We start from the raw sequence: 18,285 nt of genomic DNA, 5'->3' as shown, positions 1-18,285 counted from the left end.
AAGCGATACCGAAATAAGGATCCGAGCAAAGGGAGTCATTCAGACAACTACAGATCTCACTGACGGTCTTATTCATAATAATATCAGACCATTTCAAACTATAAACTACTTACAAATACAAACTTCAAAATTAAAGCCCCACTCAGAGACTGTGTGAAGAGTTTTGACATTCTCGTCAATAAGAAGCCGAAAAACCTTCAAAATACGCGGATATTTTTCCTCCCTCTGTTATCATGAGTTCTCCATCATCCAATCAAACACGAGAACAGAGTTTGTGGACAATAAAACTATTTAGAGTCTCTTTATAATCCTAAAATAATCCGCTTTTCACAGGAAAGTCTCTCTGCTCATGTTCTGACACCAGATTCACAAAACAACAGGAGAAAATGAAGCTTTTGCCACATTTATTTCCTTTGACGCCCTCATGTGGTGAAATGTGGAACTGCAAGTCCGTCTGCGCCATCAAACTACAATCACTGACGACGAGAAAAGCTGCAAACACTTTCAACGACTATTTCAACAAACATTTTAGCGCCATCAATCTTGACAGATCTACACTGAAACAATAAAGCGGGAAATCAGCACAAACTGGTGTTTGCAAATCCTTGAATGAGCGTTAAATATCAGCAACCCGTTGAATAAGTTTGATCTGATTTGATTGTGACTGACTTCATCCATCGGTGTATTTAACGGACACAGTTCACGTGAGAAATGTCTTTATTTTCTCATTTAAACGCCTCAAATTGGACGGTTGTCTCAGATTAGCCTACACTGATTAACAACGGCCAAAAAACAATGAAAAAGCTCTAAATTGATGTATTAACATTGTACTTAAAACATTTTCGACGGATTAATCCTAGTTTACGGGACTACAAGCATTTAAGTACATAAAAGTAGTCTAAATAATCAAATTATAAGTTTTAAATGTGAAGATACTCACAGGTGTCGCTTGTCTTCACCAAACCGTGTAAAAATCCACCTGAACCGTTTTTTTTTCTCCCGAAAATTACGAAACCCACTATGGCGAAAGCGAGCTCATGAATATTAAACAGGACGTAATGACGTGCCAATGACGAAGTCTTTCATAAATTAATATTAAAAAGAGAGCCTTCTCCATGTTAAGATGAATTCATCAACAAATCTTTATCTTTCCTCTGATTAAGTTTCTCTGAAATTAGTTATTTGATGTCACGATGTGAATAATTGTTGGTTATTTTCAAAACATTTAAACAGATTAATACTCTGTATAGATATTAAATACAGTCATTAGGGCTGGGATAAACGATTATTTTTTAAACGATTAATCTAGCGATTATTTTTTCGATGCATTGATTAATCTAACGATTCATATATATTTTTTTTCAGTCCGATTCGATTATCTCCCCATTAATTGACTAATAGCAATTTATACATGTTGATTTACATATCTGAATGAAAAAAACATGAATTCCTTAACATTGCAATATATGTTTATTGCTCTTAAAATTCCAAAATAAGACTATACAAGTGCAAAGTAACGCATTCTTAGTCAGAGGTAGCATTCAATAAAACCTTGAAGCCTTGAAAACACATAGGCCTAGCTTACTGAAAAAAGTGCATCTTGTAATTCTTCTTTCAGATTAAAATAACAACTTGATGTCTAGCATTCAATAAAAAATAAAAAGGTCACCCAAAATACTTGTTTAGAGCTATTTAAGCTAATACAAAGAGTGCTTTTCCAACAAAACAATAAATAATAAAAATAAACATTCAGAATTCAACATTTATGTTGAACATGGGCCTAGCTTACTGAAAAAAAGCATCTTCATTCACATGCAAATAACAACTTACACTCTGACACTTTCACCTTAAGAATACTGTGTGTGTGTGTGTGTGTGTGTGTGTGTGTGTCTCTCATTCAAGACAAAATACAGTCATATATTGGAGTGGAGGAATGTGAGCATTTCAACATGCAGCTGCTCCCGGGTGGCGCTTCTTAAGGTGCTGGTGCATTGCCGTGGTGCTAGAATGGAAGGCCATCTCTATTTTGAAAAGATGACATATCACGGAATTGTTTCCTTTTAAATGAAAGAATTCCCATACTTTAGAGGAACGAGTGCGTGCTGCCTTGCACTTCTGATAGTCTGAGGAGCCACTCGTGTTGCTACTGCTCTCCGGCTCATCTTTGTTTTGGGTCTGACGAATCGGCGCGCATATTTTGTGTCAACGTTTTTTTTGCGTCGATGTCATCAATGACGTCTACGCGTTGTCCCAGTCCTAACAGTCATGTATCAACATTTGACTTTTTTGGACTAAAATTGTGCAAGACTTGTGTGTTATCCCAGTATAAATCATACAATAGTTCTGTGTGAGAAACAGACCAAAATGTAAATGTTTATTTACTGATAATCTTTCCCTCCACCGCAGCTCTCAAAATCTCTTTCACACTTTTAAAACTCCTCTTGATTTAACAAGGTTGCTAAAGAGTTTCAAATTTAAGACTTTTTCCAAGACCTGAACATATAAAATTAATACAGTATCCCCAAAACCAAAACAAACCATTTAAAAATAAATCATATCACAGACTCTTAATTAGCTGAATATTGATTATCAGTAAAACAGGGGAGACTATATACAACTTTAAAATACTCAATACATGTTTTCCACATACTGAAAATCACATTAAAACTAGTTTATGTACCATAATATATATTTACATTTACATTTATTCATTTGGCAGACGCTTTTATCCAAAGCGACTTACAAAAGAGGAAGAACATCAGCGAATCATCTTAAGGAGACAGTGGTACAAAAAGTGCCATATTACAAAGTTTCACTATCATCAGAATAGTATACAAAACCGATTTAAGTGCAACAAGAAATGTAAATATATATATATATTTTTTTTAAGTGACCGGTTAAGTGCTTTTGGAAAAGATGTGTTTTTAGCCGCTTTTTGAAGATAGAAAGTGAGTCAGCTTCCCGGATTGAGTTGGGAAGGTCATTCCACCACCGTGGTTTGATGAAACTGAGAGTCCGGGAAAGTGTTTTGGTGCCTCTTTGTTTTGGTACGACAAGGCGACGTTCCTTAGCCGACCGCAGGCTTCTGGTGGGAACGTAGCTCTGCATTAATGTTTTTAGGTATGCTGGAGCAAACCCAGTGACTGTTTTATATGCCAGCATCAGGGCCTTGAATTTAATACGTGCATGAACCGGCAGCCAGTGGAGAGAGACATATATTACACATGAGAGACTGACTTATATTGGACTGTTTGTCTGCCAATAGTTTGTTTTAATTGGTCGTCTATATTAAATATTCTTAGTAAAACACTTTTGAGCCATTTTAGAGCAAATACATAATTATCGAGATATCGAATATAGTCAACTTGCTGAAAAATATCGCCCAGCTCTACTACTAATATGCATATATATTTAAATATATAAATAAAGTGTATATGGAAAGTATTCACAGCGCTTCACTTAATCCACATTTTGTTATGTTACAGCCTTATTCCAAAATGGAGTAAATTCATTTTTCTCCTCAATTCGACAAACAATACCCCATAATGACAACATGAAAGAAGTTTTTGAAATCTTTACAAATTTATTAGAATAAATAAAATGTACATAAGTATTCACACCCTTTGCTCAATACTTTGTTGAAGCACATTTGGCACCAATTACAGCCTCAAGTCTTTTTGTGTATGATGCTACAAGCTTGGCACACATATTTTTGGGCAGTTTCTCCCATTCTTCTTTGCAGGACCTCTCAAACTCAATCAGGTTGGATGGGGAGCGTCGATGCACAGCCATTTTCAGACCTCACCAGAGATGTTCAATCGGGTTCAAGTCTGGGCCACTCAAGGACATTCACAGAGTTGTCCCGCAGCCACTCCTTTGTTATCTTGGCTGTGTGCTTGGGGTTGTTGTCCTGTTTTTCAATGCTGCAGACATTGTTCTGTACCCTTCCCCAGATCTGTGCCTCCATACAATCCTGTCTCGGAGGTCTACAGACAATTCCTTGGACTTCATGGCTTGATTTGTGCTCTGACATGCACTGTTATCTGTGGGACCTTATATAGACAGGTGTGTGCCTTTCCAAATCATGTCCAATCAACTGAATTTACCACAGGTGGACTCCAATCAAGTTATAGAAACATCTCAAGGATGATCAGTGGAAACAGGAAGCACATGAGCTCAATTTTGAGTGTCATGGCAACGGCTGTGAATACTTGTGATTTTATTTCTTTTTAATAAATTTGCAAATATTTCAAACAAACTTCATGTTGTCATTATGGGGTATTGTTTGTAGAATTTTGAGCAAAATAATTAATTTAATCCATTTGTAATAAGACTGTAACATAACAAAATGTGGAAAAAGTGAAGCGCTGTGAGTACTCCAGTATCACACTAATTATAATAATAATAGTTATATATTTATGTTTGTATTTATACATGAGCCAAAGACACTTAAAAGAGGATATTAAATGTTATTCAATTTGACAACTAAATCACTGTTTAAATTATTAAATCTAGAAAATTCTTAGAAATGTAATAATTATATAATAATAAAGCTGAAAATTATTTTTTTAATTCAGTCCATAAAGATCAAAATGTGTTTCTGGGTCAAAGCAACTCAAAATGATGGAGCAGGTCCCATTTACACAATTATTACAGTTTTAATAAAATATTATAGATACAAACGTAACCTAATATTTCTCTAATGTAATAAACTTAAATTTAGCAATATAAAAAGTATTTTAAGAATGGGTCTTCCAAATGGACAATGACCCCGAGCTTTAACTTCCTGACTGATATCATGAGATGTTGCTTCAATTTATCCACATAATTTGCCTTACTCATGATGCCATCTATTTTGTGAAGTGTGGATATAGATACTCGTCTACCTGTTTCCACCAGCATCTTCACAAGGTCCTTTGCTGTTGTTCTGGGATTGATTTGCACTTTTTCCACCAAACTACGTTCATCTCTAGGAGACCGAATGTGTCACATGGGGTTTATACTTGCGTACTATTGTTTGTACAGATGAACGTGGCACCTTCAGGCATTCGGAAATTGCTCCCAAGCATGAACCAGAGTTGTGGAGGTCCACAAATAGTTTTCTGAGGTCTTGGCTGATTTCTTTTGATTTACCCATGATGTCAAGCAAAGAGGCACTAAGTTTGAAGGTAGGACTTAAAATACATCCACAGATACACCTCCAATTCAGAACACCTCCTATCAGAAGCTGCTTAAAGGCACAGTTAACTAAGTGTATGTAAACTTCTGACCCACTGGAATTGTGATATAATCCATTAAAAGTGAAACAATCTGTCTGTAAACAATTGTTGGAAAAATTACTCGTGCACAAAGTAGATGTCCTGAACGACTTTCCAAAACTATAGTTTGCTAATCTGAAATCTGTGGAGTGGTTAAAAATGCATTTTAATGAAACTTCTGACTTCAACTATATATATTATGAACATTACATTTAACTTATTACATTGTGTAGTTGTTACAGTGAATATAACAATGTTACACACTGTTGTTAAAAGATTTTTGAGATGTAAAAGATGAATCTAAGATAAATCAAGTCAAATAATGTGATAATGCAATCCACCAAATACAAGTCAACAACAAATGGAAACTTTTTAGGAGAACCCTTAAAAGTGAATGTGATGCCCAGCTGAATTCAAATTGTACATTTCTGGTACTGCGAGATGAGAAACCATATACATACAACTGCTGCAGTATCTGTCATTTTGTGTTTAGAATCTGGTTATCAGTTGGTTCATGTGTGTTCACTTGCATGTCTAAAAACAACAAAAATGAAGTCATTAAAAAGCTGCACCAAGATCTTTTTGTAAATATTTCTCTGGCCATTATGACAGTTGTGAGAAAACAAAACATCAACATGGATGCCGCTGATGTTCGCACTCATCCAGGCGACCCCATAAACCCAAACTAATATTCACTAAAGGAATTATGCAGATCAGACAACGGCACAAATGTTGTGAAGCGCAATCTATAACAAGCCTTTAAACAGGAGTGACAATAGCCCCTTTCACACATACAGCCTTTTCCAGACAATTGACTGTATTTTCAGGTTAGGTCACGTGTGAACCCTTTTTGAAAATAATTGGTCAATTTAGCTCTGGCCATTTCCCTTAATGAGAAGTAGTATCATTAGTACATTTACATGTTCATTTTGATGGTATGTGTGAACAGCACATTTACCAGTAAAGGCAACCCAACAATTTTCCTGTAATTTACCTGGTTGCATGTGTGAAAGGGATAATGACCTCATTTAAATACTCAAGACGCAGTGCAATATCAGATCTGACAGCGCCTGGACTAGATTAGTTTGGGTAGTGAATAAGACAGATTTTTGCATTGAAATACCAACCAATAATCAACATTACCCAAAATCAAACCTTTTTATGCTGCTTGTTTAAACTTATTTTGCAGCTTTGAAGATTTATGACAAGAACACGTGAAATGTTCAGTTTAAAATGATTCGGACTCAAACTAAAAATAAATGGCATAATGACTGAACATCAATATGTGCACGTGTGTGAATGACAGTCATAATGTGTTTGTAACGTTTGTTGGAGTTCGGTGTGTAAATTAGCCATTAAATGCCTTACAATAAGCTACATGAAATGAATCGTATAATGTAATCGCGCATGCTAATTCACACACATCTGAACGATCATTCCTGATGTTCAAGTCTTGAGCTCAAAACTCACTTACAAACACCAACAAATGTTTGAAATAACGTCCGACTTGGATCAGATGTGGATTCCGATCACAGAAGCAGAATTACATGAATTATTGAGTTATATGTGATGCTTACTCTTAATAATCACTTTCATACTAAATATACTTTATACTAAAACAAATACCAGAGACCGCTCAGACAAATGTCTCATATGCGGAGAATGTGCTAACCATAAAAATATTAATCATAAAAGTATAAGAACCACTTCATGGTCAGAATGGCAACCTTTTGAATCACGCTCGCACCAGAGAATTATTGCACCTCGAGCTGTAATTGGCCAAAATGCTCCGTTCGACTTTTCCGAGACCCTCTACTCTTCCCTGTGGAACGCTTGACCTCTGACCCACTTTCTGTAGATCTGAATTTCTCCATCTTGAAAACTTGAAGCTGTATTTTTTAAAACGGGATATTTATAGTGTAAGAATTCAGAAATAAAAATTTGCTGTTTGAAAATACAGATTTATAAAATTGTGCCATAAAAAAACTCAATTCAATTTGGTTAAATATAAAATGTCCAGGACTGGAGTTTAAAAAAATGCAAAACTATTTAAAATACAACGTAAAATTAAATTTGGCAAAAATCACAATTATAATTCAAACATCTAATATTTCAAATTTACACAATTCAAATTGTTTTGGCATATTTCTGGCTCCATAGACTTGCTCCCTACAAGAAAATCCTAAAGGAGAACATCTGGTCATCAGTCCATGAGTTGAAGCTCAAACACAACTGGATTATACAGCTAGACAAAGATCCAACACATAGGAGCAAACCCTCCGCAGAATGGCTCAAATTAACTTGAATGATTGAGATGCATAAAAAGAACCTTAAAACGATCAGATCATGATTGAAAACACTCCAATGTGGATGAACTAAATATACATGCTATATATGATTATAAATAAACGTTTAATCTACCTTTAACCAGATGATCAGGGGAGAGCGCGAACGCAGTCCCCCACTACCAGAAATTATGCAGTCGAGATTCCCACATTTGGGGAATTCGCAGGGGTCAGCACAGTCGGAGTGCAATGACTGAGCCTCACCCTGGGTGAACCACCTTCATGATCATGGTGTCTCCCCTGCCAGGTAAGTATGAATTTAAAGCGAGCCAATCAGAGGAGTCATTCTGCTCACTACTATTCACGTCGATGGTGAAACACATTCAAATACACATACTTCATGACTAATACACATTGTTATTACATGTTATTAACAAATATTTACAATTACACCCAGTTTACAAGGAATGTAACCGATGATGCATTGCGATGTGACTTGCTGCAATGTTTTGAGTCAGTGTACAACAGAGCCACACACACGGACCAATCAGCTTTGAGCTCCAGACTATGGAGAACATAAAGTGACAATATAAAAAATAATTGCAAAGAATTGTAAAAAAATTTAAATAAAGTGTACACTGAAACAAAACATTTTCATATCAGACATAAACTGGTACTTAAAAATCACAAGGTGGTATTTATCAAGGCTCCTTGGCATCCTGAGAGAAATAAGTCAACACGGAAGATACTATGATGTTCTGGTGCAGAGATATGCAATTTGTTACTTGGTTGCTAGGCTAACCCCATCTAGTTGCTATGCTATTACCAAGGTGATACAATACATGGCTCCTTGCCATCCTGAATGAAATAAGTCAACCAGGAAGTCTCTCTGTGTTTTTTCTTTACAATATTTTGCATTAATAATCATGATTTAGTAGTCCATAAACAGTGATGGTGACTCCGTTACAATCCTCCATATTAGAGCTCGACCGATAGTGGATTTTGCTGATACCGATAACTAATATGGTGGGAAAGACAGTTTTTATAATTGATTTTTAGAATGTCAAAAAAACTAATTCTTATTCTTTCTTTGCAATGGTGGGCACAGACAAAGAGTCCAAAATAAATAAAATCCCAGATGCAGTTTTTGTTGAACCAAAATCCTAATAAGATTTGGTACATAATGCGGGACTTTAGTATCAATTATGAATCAATATCGAATCTGGAAATCTGTATCAATACCCAGCACTAATAGAAATATATTTGATTTGTTTTCCATAATTTTGGTCTCATTTTAGCTTTTTAAAATATCTGAACATTCAAAAAATAAAATATCTTCCACCATCGACCCACAGTGCTGTGAAAAATATTTGCCCCCAACCTGATTTCTTCACTTTTTGAGTATCGAATGCAAAATGGTTTCAAAAATTAAAAGAAAATCTAACATAAAACAAATATTCTGAGTAAACACAAAATACAGTTATTAAATTATAATGTTATTTATTGAAGCAAAGAAGTTACCCAATACCAACTGGGCCTGAGTGAAAAAGTATTTGCCCCTTTTGTTACTAAATCTATGAAACTACATTTCTAATGCGGTTCAGCTGGACAAGACACACCCAGGCCTGATTACAGCCAGCCCTGTTCAATCAGATCAACACCTAAAGAGAACATTTTCAGCAGCATGAAGTTGACTAAAAGGGCTCACCCAGCACAACACTATGCCAAGGTCGAAAGAAATGTCATAAATGAGGAGGGAAAAGTTGACTGAAATAGTTTTGTAACCCTTTCCAGACTGATGAATTTCAAAGGCTCTGGGACTCTAAAGAAACACAGTGAGAGCCATTAACTCCAAATGGAGAAAACGTGGCACAGTAGTGAACCTTCCCAGAAGTGACCAACCTTCCAAAATTCCTCCAAGAGCACAGCGACAACTCATCCATGATGTCACAAAACAGCCAAGGACAACATCCGAGGAACTGCAGGCCTCTCTCGCATCACTAAACTGTTCATGACTCCACTATCAGAAAGACACTGGGCAAAAATGCCATCCGTGGAAGAGAGACGAGACAAAAAACACTGCTAACCCAGAAGAACATTAAAGGGCACCTATTATGGAATTTTGAAAATTACCTTTCATGTAGTGTGTAACAGATTTAAGTGAACAAAAACATCCTGCAAAGTTTTATATATGAAAGTTCACCGTAAAAAAAGTTATTGTCTCTCAAAAGTAGGAGTCGACTCTGAGTCAATGTAATGAATCGATTTTCCAACGAGTCATTTTCCTTTTCGATGTGACGTCAAGACGAAAAATTATCAAATTGGCCGCGCCCACTCATTGCGCACGCAGACACCAGGGAAAACTTGAAAACATCATGTCGACAACAAGACGCTGTGTTCTGAAGTGCGTATCAAAAGTGACCTTTTTTCCACTGCCCAGGGACGAGCATGTGAAGAATCAGTGGCTAGAGTTTATATTTACAACTATACCACACAAGTATCGCCCGAACCTTGTGCTGTGTTCGCCTCATTTTAATGACGATTGCTTTACGAACATGAACGCTTTCAAGTGTGGATTTGCGAGACGGTTGATACTGAAGGAAGGTTCAGTACCAAGTTTATTTGGATCAGCTTCCTCCTCCGAATCACAACCTGTAAGTATTATTAATAATTGTTGCTTTTATGTGTTTTTTAGCATGTTAATAAGTATGTGTGTGTGTGTTGTGTACGTTACACTCAGCGCAGCTTTCTAGGTCTCCAATGTCAATGTTTTTGAAATATGTGAAATGTTTGTTGATGTTATTGGAGTTGTCATAAAGAATACAGCAATAACTTGTAGTAATGCAGTGCTTTACCAATATGTTTATGCGTTGGGCTAACGCAAACAATAACTGATTGGGTGTTTACCACCGATCTTTGGGCTATGATCGCTAACATAAATTAATTCAAATTCCTTCTCTGATTTAGATTTTTTTACTACAAATCGGTGATGGGCGTTCTGTTTCCGACAATCTCTGCACAGAGTATACCAATCACAACTGACTGGGTCATCTGACCAATCACCGCAGATTAGCGTCACGCAAAGGAGGGGTTTGGAAAAATGAGTCGTTGAACGAATCATTTGGGAGTCGGTGAGCAAATCAGGTAAACATAAATGCATATTATAAGACAACAAATGTGTTTTTTGTCATTGCATGCATGTAAAACTGTTGTTGGGGACTCCCAAAACAATATTAGGAACATTTTAAATGCCATAATAGGTGCCCTGAATTTTGCCAAAACACACCCTGATGATCCTCAAAGCTTTAGAGAGAATGTTCTGTGGACTGCTGAGTAGACTGTTACATACCAGAGCCTATAGAGAGAGAGTTGCGACAACTCCATTGACTCCAACGGAACGGTTTTTTTTACAGCAATGGCGGCTCGTGGAGCCTCTCAATACTTCCCGAAGTAGCAGCAAACACACGCCAGCGCCGTAGAGATGCAGCAGAACAAACCGTTTATGCCGCACTTTTAAAAGGTGAGACGTTTAAAGAATAATATTATCTTATTCTGTATATTATCAGTACATCTAAATAAAAATAACTTGTAAATTAAAACCTTATAGTTGAGTATTACTCATTAAATTAGGAGATAAGGGATGTTATCGGATAACTAACAGATTAGGCAAGGATTGGAGCTGGATAAAGTTAGTAACTGAACACCCTATTCATTGTAAAAGCTGAATTTTCAGCCTCATTACTTTTGAACGGCAGTTTATATACGAGTATGCTTAAGTTGTTTTAAAGCTGAATATATTGTGTATATGAATAAGTATTGTAAGAATTATACATTAGATATATAATATTTATAATACATAAATAATTATATTACTATATATAGAATTGTAAACAATAAGCTTCATTTCACTATATTGACATTTCCGTAACTGCTGCTAATAGTTAATAGTTCATTGACCCATTGTGCGGTGCGAGCTGGACATCACCTGTCACCAGCCTGTCTCTGTACTATCTGAAAAGTCATAAATATGACATTAGTTACCATGAGATTAGTGAAAACAATGAACATGAGGTAACATAAAAAACGCAACAGAAACCCTAGCCTGAAATAAGATGAGGCAAATAACGGTAATCCTCAAATATTAGCTGATTTGATCTTTAAAAGAACAACATCGCTGTAACAACATACTCAAGCTACATACATATGTCGATGTGTTACATAAATATATAAAATAAATGCATTTATTAACTACTACTTACCAGAAATCGCAGTTCTGTCACTCTAACAGTTTGAAATGCCCGCCAAAGCACTTCCTGGAATTATCTGAAGTCTACGTGAATCACGTGACGATCAAGCATTTATGACTTCCGTTGTCAACTCTCTTCCTACAAGGCTCTGATATATGCTAATGCTAATTGTTTTAATCTGCCTTTAACCAGAGAATCAGGGGAGAGCGCGAACGCAGTCCCCCACTACCAGAAATTATGCAGTCGAGATTCCCACATTTGGGGAATTCGCAGGGGTCAGCACAGTCGGAGTGCAATGACTGAGCCTCACCCTGGGTGAACCACCTTCATGATCATGGTGTCTCCCCTGCCAGGTAAGTATGAATTGAAAGCGAGCCAATCAGAGGAGTCATTCTGCTCACTACTATTCACGTCGATGGTGATACACATTCAAATACACATACTTCATGACTAATACACATTGTTATTACATGTTATTAACAAATATTTACAATTACACCCAGTTTACAAGGAATGTAACCGATGATGCATTGCGATGTGACTTGCTGCAATGTTTTGAGTCAGTGTACAACAGAGCCGCACACACGGACCAATCAGCTTTGAGCTCCAGACTATGGAGGACCTAAAGTGACAATATTAAAAATATTTGCAAAGAATTGTAAAAAAAAAATTAAGGTGTACTACGAAATAAAACAATTTCATATCAGACATAAACTAGTACTTGGCTTTCTTTCCTTTTGTATTACTGTATTTTTTTAATTCCACGTGTATTTATTTATTTCTAGATTGAAAAGTTTGTGGACAAACTTTAGGTTGGCTTGAGAGAACATAGCAATAAAGTTTGAAGTAGTTGTAAAAGTTTGAAGGTTTTTAGTTATAAGTTGTTATAAGTTTAAGTAGTAGTTTTAAAAGTTCAAAGTTTAAAGATTATACGACCATTCAGTCTATCAGATAGATAGATAGATCCCTGCTACCCTGAGTCCCATGAACAAAACCTGAAATCTTTGTTCTGGTGCAGAGATATAAGATTTGTTACTTGGTTGCTAGGGTAACCCCATCTGGTTGCTAGGTAATGACCAGGGAGATACAATACTTGGCTACTTTTCATCCTGAGTGAAATTAGTCAACCAGGAAATCGCTACGATTTTCTGGTGCAGATATATGATATTTGTTACTTGGTTGCTAAGGTAACCACATCTCGTTGCGAGGCAGTTACCAGGGTGATATTCATCATGGGCACTTGCCATGATGAGTGAAATAAGTCAAACTGGTAGCCTCTACTATTTTCTGGTGCAGAGATATATAATTTGTTACTTGGTTGCTAGGGTAAGCCCATGTGGTTGCTATGCAGTTACCAGGGTGATACTTATCATGGGTACTTGCCAAACTGAGTGAAATAAGTCAACCCGTACGTATGTCTCTATGATTTTCTGGTGCAGAGATATCTGATTTGTTACTTGCACAAAATATTCCCATGCTTTCGTCCATGTGGAGGTCCGTGGGAATGTATGACATGTAAAGCTGCACTTGTGTGTCAGTTGCTAATAAAGGTACAAGTGATTTAGAAGCGCACATTAACTCTGTGAAGCATAATAGGTCAGCAAAAGTTAAAATGTTAAATTGTTTTCACATTGCTTCATATTCCATATTCAAAATAATAGTAAATGAAGGTACACTCATGGCATCAAATATTTTATTTTAAGAGTCTTTTTCACTGTATTAAAGTTTGCATTCATAGTAACACTGTTTTGAACCCTATTCTATCCCATCTTCCTATTTATGTGCAAATGTACAAATAAATCAATAAACATATAAGTATAGAAAATAATATATGTGGAAATAAATCAATACAATCATTCTTAAGGAAATAAAATATAACTACTTCAGATTTGATAATTAGTTAATTTATATGCAAAACATTTTTAATGATGCACCAGAATAAAAATCCTGGACTCTTTATATTTATTTGTAATATTGTCACATTAGGTCCTCCATAAGAGACTAGTTTTGAAATTGGGAACGGTCAACGGATGTAGAAAGGAAGTCCCGCCTTAAAGGTAAAAGAGCCAATCACATTTCAGAAACTGATATCGCCTGTCAATCAACTAGAGAACGCGCATGCGCATTAGCTACACAAGCCGGGAGAATTGCGTTTGTTTAGTGTTATCAGAGATAAAGAAGCACATTTTATGATTCCAGTGTCTTCAGATTTTACTGCTGAATATATTTTAACACTGAAATATGTTTTTGATCTTAATCTCGCGTCCGTTATAGATGAGATGTTTAATTGAAGCGAGAATAAAATTTATGTGCGATTTTATTACACTTTAAAATATATAAATAAAATTGATATGAGGATTTAATTTTTCACTCGAAGTTTTTTTTTTTTTTCATTAACAAAAATATCAACATACAAACTCTTGTAGGGAAAAGAGAATATAAATATGTAAACAAATATTATACAAAAGTATTAACCAAGCATAAAACACCAAAAACAAATCAAATAGGGAAAGCTATTTCAAAATACACAAGTCAAAAGCTTAACTCACAGTTAATGCATCACATACACACTTACTCAGTTCTTTCCTTGACAGTTTTAGGGGGGTGCACCGTTCCTGGAGGTACTGCAATACCAGGTCGATGCGTGGAGTGGACGGAGCAAGCCCCTATTCCATCTCCCTGATCCAAAAATCAATTTAATATATGGTCCCCGGATAGGGGACGTATCAGATATTAAACTGATAAGAACAGATACTACACTTGATCTTAGCCAAAAGGCCGAGAAGCGATACCGAAATAAGGATCCGAGCAAAGGGAGTCATTCAGACAACTACAGATCTCACTGACGGTCTCATTCATAATAATATCAGACCATTTCAAACTATAAACTACTTACAAATACAAACTTCAAAATTAAAGCCCCACTCAGAGACTGTGTGAAGAGTTTTGAGATTCTCGACAATAAGAAGCCGAAAAACCTTCAAAATACGCGGACATTTTTCCTCCCTCTGTTATCATGAGTTCTCCATCATCCAATCAAACACGAGAACAGTGTTTGTGGATAATAAAACTATTTAGAGTCTCTTTATAATCCTAAAATAATCCGCTTTTCACAGGAAAGTCTCTCTGCTCATGTTCTGACACCAGATTCACAAAACAACAGGAGAAAATGAAGCTTTTGCCACATTTATTTCCTTTGACGCCCTCATGTGGTGAAATGTGGAACTGCAAGTCCGTCTGCGACATCAAACTACAATCACTGACGACGAGAAAAGCTGCAAACCCTTTCAACGACTATTTCAACAAACATTTTAGCGCCATCAATCTTGACAGATCTACACTGAAACAATAAAGCGGGAAATCAGCACAAACTGGTGTTTGCAAATCCTTGAATGAGCGTTAAATATCAGCAACCCGTTGAATAAGTTTGATCTGATTTGATTGTGACTGACTTCATCCATCGGTGTATTTAACGGACACAGTTCACGTGAGAAATGTCTTTATTTTCTCATTTAAACGCCTCAAATTGGACGGTTGTCTCAGATTAGCCTACACTGATTAACAACGGCCAAAAAACAATGAAAAAGCTCTAAATTGATGTATTAACATTGTACTTAAAACATTTTCGACGGATTAATCCTAATTTACGGGACTACAAGCATTTAAGTACATAAAAGTAGTCTAAATAATCAAATTACAAGTTTTAAATGTTTAGATACTCACAGGTGTCGCTTGTCTTGCACCAAACCGTGTAAAAATCCACCTGAACCGTTTTTTTTCTCCCGCAAATTACGAAACCCACTATGGAGAAGAGCTCATGAATATTAATCAGTACGTGCCGACGTTCCAATGATGAAGTCTTTAATAAATTAATATTAAAAGAGAGCCTTCTCCATGTTAAGATGAATTCATCAACAAATCTTTATCTTTCCTCTGATTAAGTTTCTCTGAAATTAGTTATTTGATGTCACAATGTGAATAATTGTTGGTTATTTTCAAAACATTTAAACAGATTAATACTCTGTATAGATATTAAATACAGTCATGTATCAGCGTTTGATTTTTTTGGACTAAAATTGTGCAAGACTTGTGTGTTATCCCGGTACAAATCATACAATAGTTCTGTGTGAGAAACAGACCAACATTTAAATGTTTATTTTCTGATAATCTTTCCCTCCACCGCAGCTCTCAAAATCTCTTTCACACTTTTAAAACTCCTCTTGCTTTAACAAGGTTGCTAAAGAGTTTCAAATTTAAGACTTTTTCCAAGACCTGAACATATAAAATTAATACAGTATCCCCAAAACCAAAACAAACCATTTAAAAATAAATCATATATCACAGACTCTTAATTAGCTGAATATTGATTATCAGTAAAACAGGGGAGACTACATACAACTTTAAAATACTCAATACCTGTTTTCCACATACTGAAAATCACATTAAAACTAGTTTATGTACCATTATATATATATATATATATATATTACACATGAGAGATTGACTTATATTGGACTGTTTGTCTGCCAATAGTTTGTTTTAATTGGTCGTCTATATTAAATGTTCTTAGTAAAACACTTTTGAGCCATTTTAGAGCAAATACATAATTATCGAGATATCGAATATAGTCAACTTGCTGAAAAATATCGCCCAGCTCTACTACTAATATGCATATATATTTAAATATATAAATAAAGTGCATCTGGAAAGTATTCACAGCGCTTCACTTAATCCACATTTGGTTATGTTTCAGCCTTATTCCAAAATGGAGTAAATTCATTTTTCTCCTCAATTCGACAAACAATACCCCATAATGACAACATGAAAGAAGTTTTTGAAATCTTTACAAATTTATTAAAATAAATAAAATGTACATAAGTATTCACAGCCTTTGCTCAATACTTTGTTGAAGCACATTTGGCACCAATTACAGCCTCAAGTCTTTTTGTGTATGATGCTACAAGCTTGGCACACATATTTTTGGGCAGTTTCTCCCATTCTTCTTTGCAGGACCTCTCAAGCTCCATCAGGTTGGATGGGGAGCGTTGGTGCACAGCCATTTTCAGACCTCACCAGAGATGTTCAATCGGGTTCAAGACAAGGACATTCACAGAGTTGTCCCGCAGCCACTCCTTTGTTATCTTGGCTGTGTGCTTGGGGTTGTTGTCCTGTTTTTCAATGCTGCAGACATTGTTCTGTATCCTTCCCCAGATCTGTGCCTCCATACAATCCTGTCTCGGAGGTCTACAGACAATTTCTTGGACTTCATGGCTTGGTTTGTGCTCTGACATGCACTGTTATCTGTGGGACCTTATATAGACAGGTGTGTGCCTTTCCAAATCATGTCCAATCAACTGAATTTACCACAGGTGGGCTCCAATCAAGTTATAGAAACATCTCAAGTATGATCAGTGGAAACAGGAAGCGCATGAGCTCAATTTGGAGTGTCATGGCAACGGCTGTGAATACTTGTGTATGTGATTTTTTTTCTTTTTAATAAATTTGCAAAGATTTCAAACAAACTTCATGTTGTCATTATGGGGTATTGTTTGTAGAATTGTGAGCAAAATAATTAATTTAATCCATTTGGAATAAGACTGGGTGAGTGTGAGTGTGAGTGTGAGTGTGAGTGTATGTGTGGCCCTGCGATGGATTGGCGACCTGTCCAGGGTGTCCCCCGCCTTTCGCCCAATGTTAGCTGGGATAGGCTCCAGCCCCTCGCGACCCTGTACACAGGATAAGCGGTTGACGATGGATGGATGGATGGATGGAATAAGACTGTAACATAACAAAATGTGGAAAAAGTGAAGCGCTGTGAATACTCGAGTATCACACTAATTATAATAATAATCAATGTAGTAGCAATAATCCTTCGTTACTGTCTCGTTTCTTCATGAGCAAAGAATTGACTCGGGTCTTCATTGAATTTCAATCATTTACTGAAAATTCTTGCACAATTAACAGGAACAAAAATAAACTTCGATAAACTCCGGTCAAAAACTGTGTTGTTCCGTCTTTCTTACGTTCTTAAGGAAAGGTGCCAATCATTCAGGAAATGCCAATCTTAAAGGCATTAAGACAGACCAATACATAAACGGGGAAAACCATTTTATAATAAACAGCGGGAACTGCTTGACTTAGATAACATAAACAAACTAATTTAAATATCTACTGAAATGTTTGTACCTTTTAGTGTTACGTTTTAATTATTCAAATTATGGCTCTTACAATCAAAGTTATATATTTATGTTTGTATTTATACATGAGCCAAAGACACTGAAGAGGATATTAATGATTAGAAACTTAATTATATAATAATAAAGCTGAAACATTCATTTTTTAATTCAGTCCATGAAGCTCAAAATGTGTTTCTGGGTCAAAGCAACTCAAAATGATGGAGCAGGTCCCATTTACACAATTATTACATTTTTAATAAAATATTATAGATAAAAACGTAACCTAATATTTCTCTAAAGTAATAAACTTAAATTTAGC

General features: G+C 35.9%; 3 non-coding genes across 3 annotated transcripts; all 3 read right to left on the bottom strand.

The window, feature by feature from the left end:
* Nucleotides 1-7,694: 7,694 nt before the first annotated feature.
* On the bottom strand, nucleotides 7,695-7,858 carry LOC127642827 (U1 spliceosomal RNA). The gene has a single exon (XR_007970421.1). It is a non-coding gene; the product is annotated as a U1 spliceosomal RNA (small nuclear RNA).
* Nucleotides 7,859-11,987: 4,129 nt separating this feature from the next.
* On the bottom strand, nucleotides 11,988-12,151 carry LOC127642826 (U1 spliceosomal RNA). Its single transcript, XR_007970420.1, has one exon. It is a non-coding gene; the product is annotated as a U1 spliceosomal RNA (small nuclear RNA).
* A 2,238-nt stretch (nucleotides 12,152-14,389) lies between these two features.
* Nucleotides 14,390-14,580, bottom strand: LOC127642828 (U2 spliceosomal RNA). The gene has a single exon (XR_007970422.1). It is a non-coding gene; the product is annotated as a U2 spliceosomal RNA (small nuclear RNA).
* Nucleotides 14,581-18,285: the final 3,705 nt, after the last annotated feature.

This window comes from Xyrauchen texanus, unplaced genomic scaffold, assembly GCF_025860055.1.
Source record: "Xyrauchen texanus isolate HMW12.3.18 unplaced genomic scaffold, RBS_HiC_50CHRs HiC_scaffold_875, whole genome shotgun sequence".
Lineage (NCBI taxonomy): Eukaryota > Metazoa > Chordata > Actinopteri > Cypriniformes > Catostomidae > Xyrauchen > Xyrauchen texanus.
This window is presented reverse-complemented; position numbering and strand designations above follow the sequence as displayed.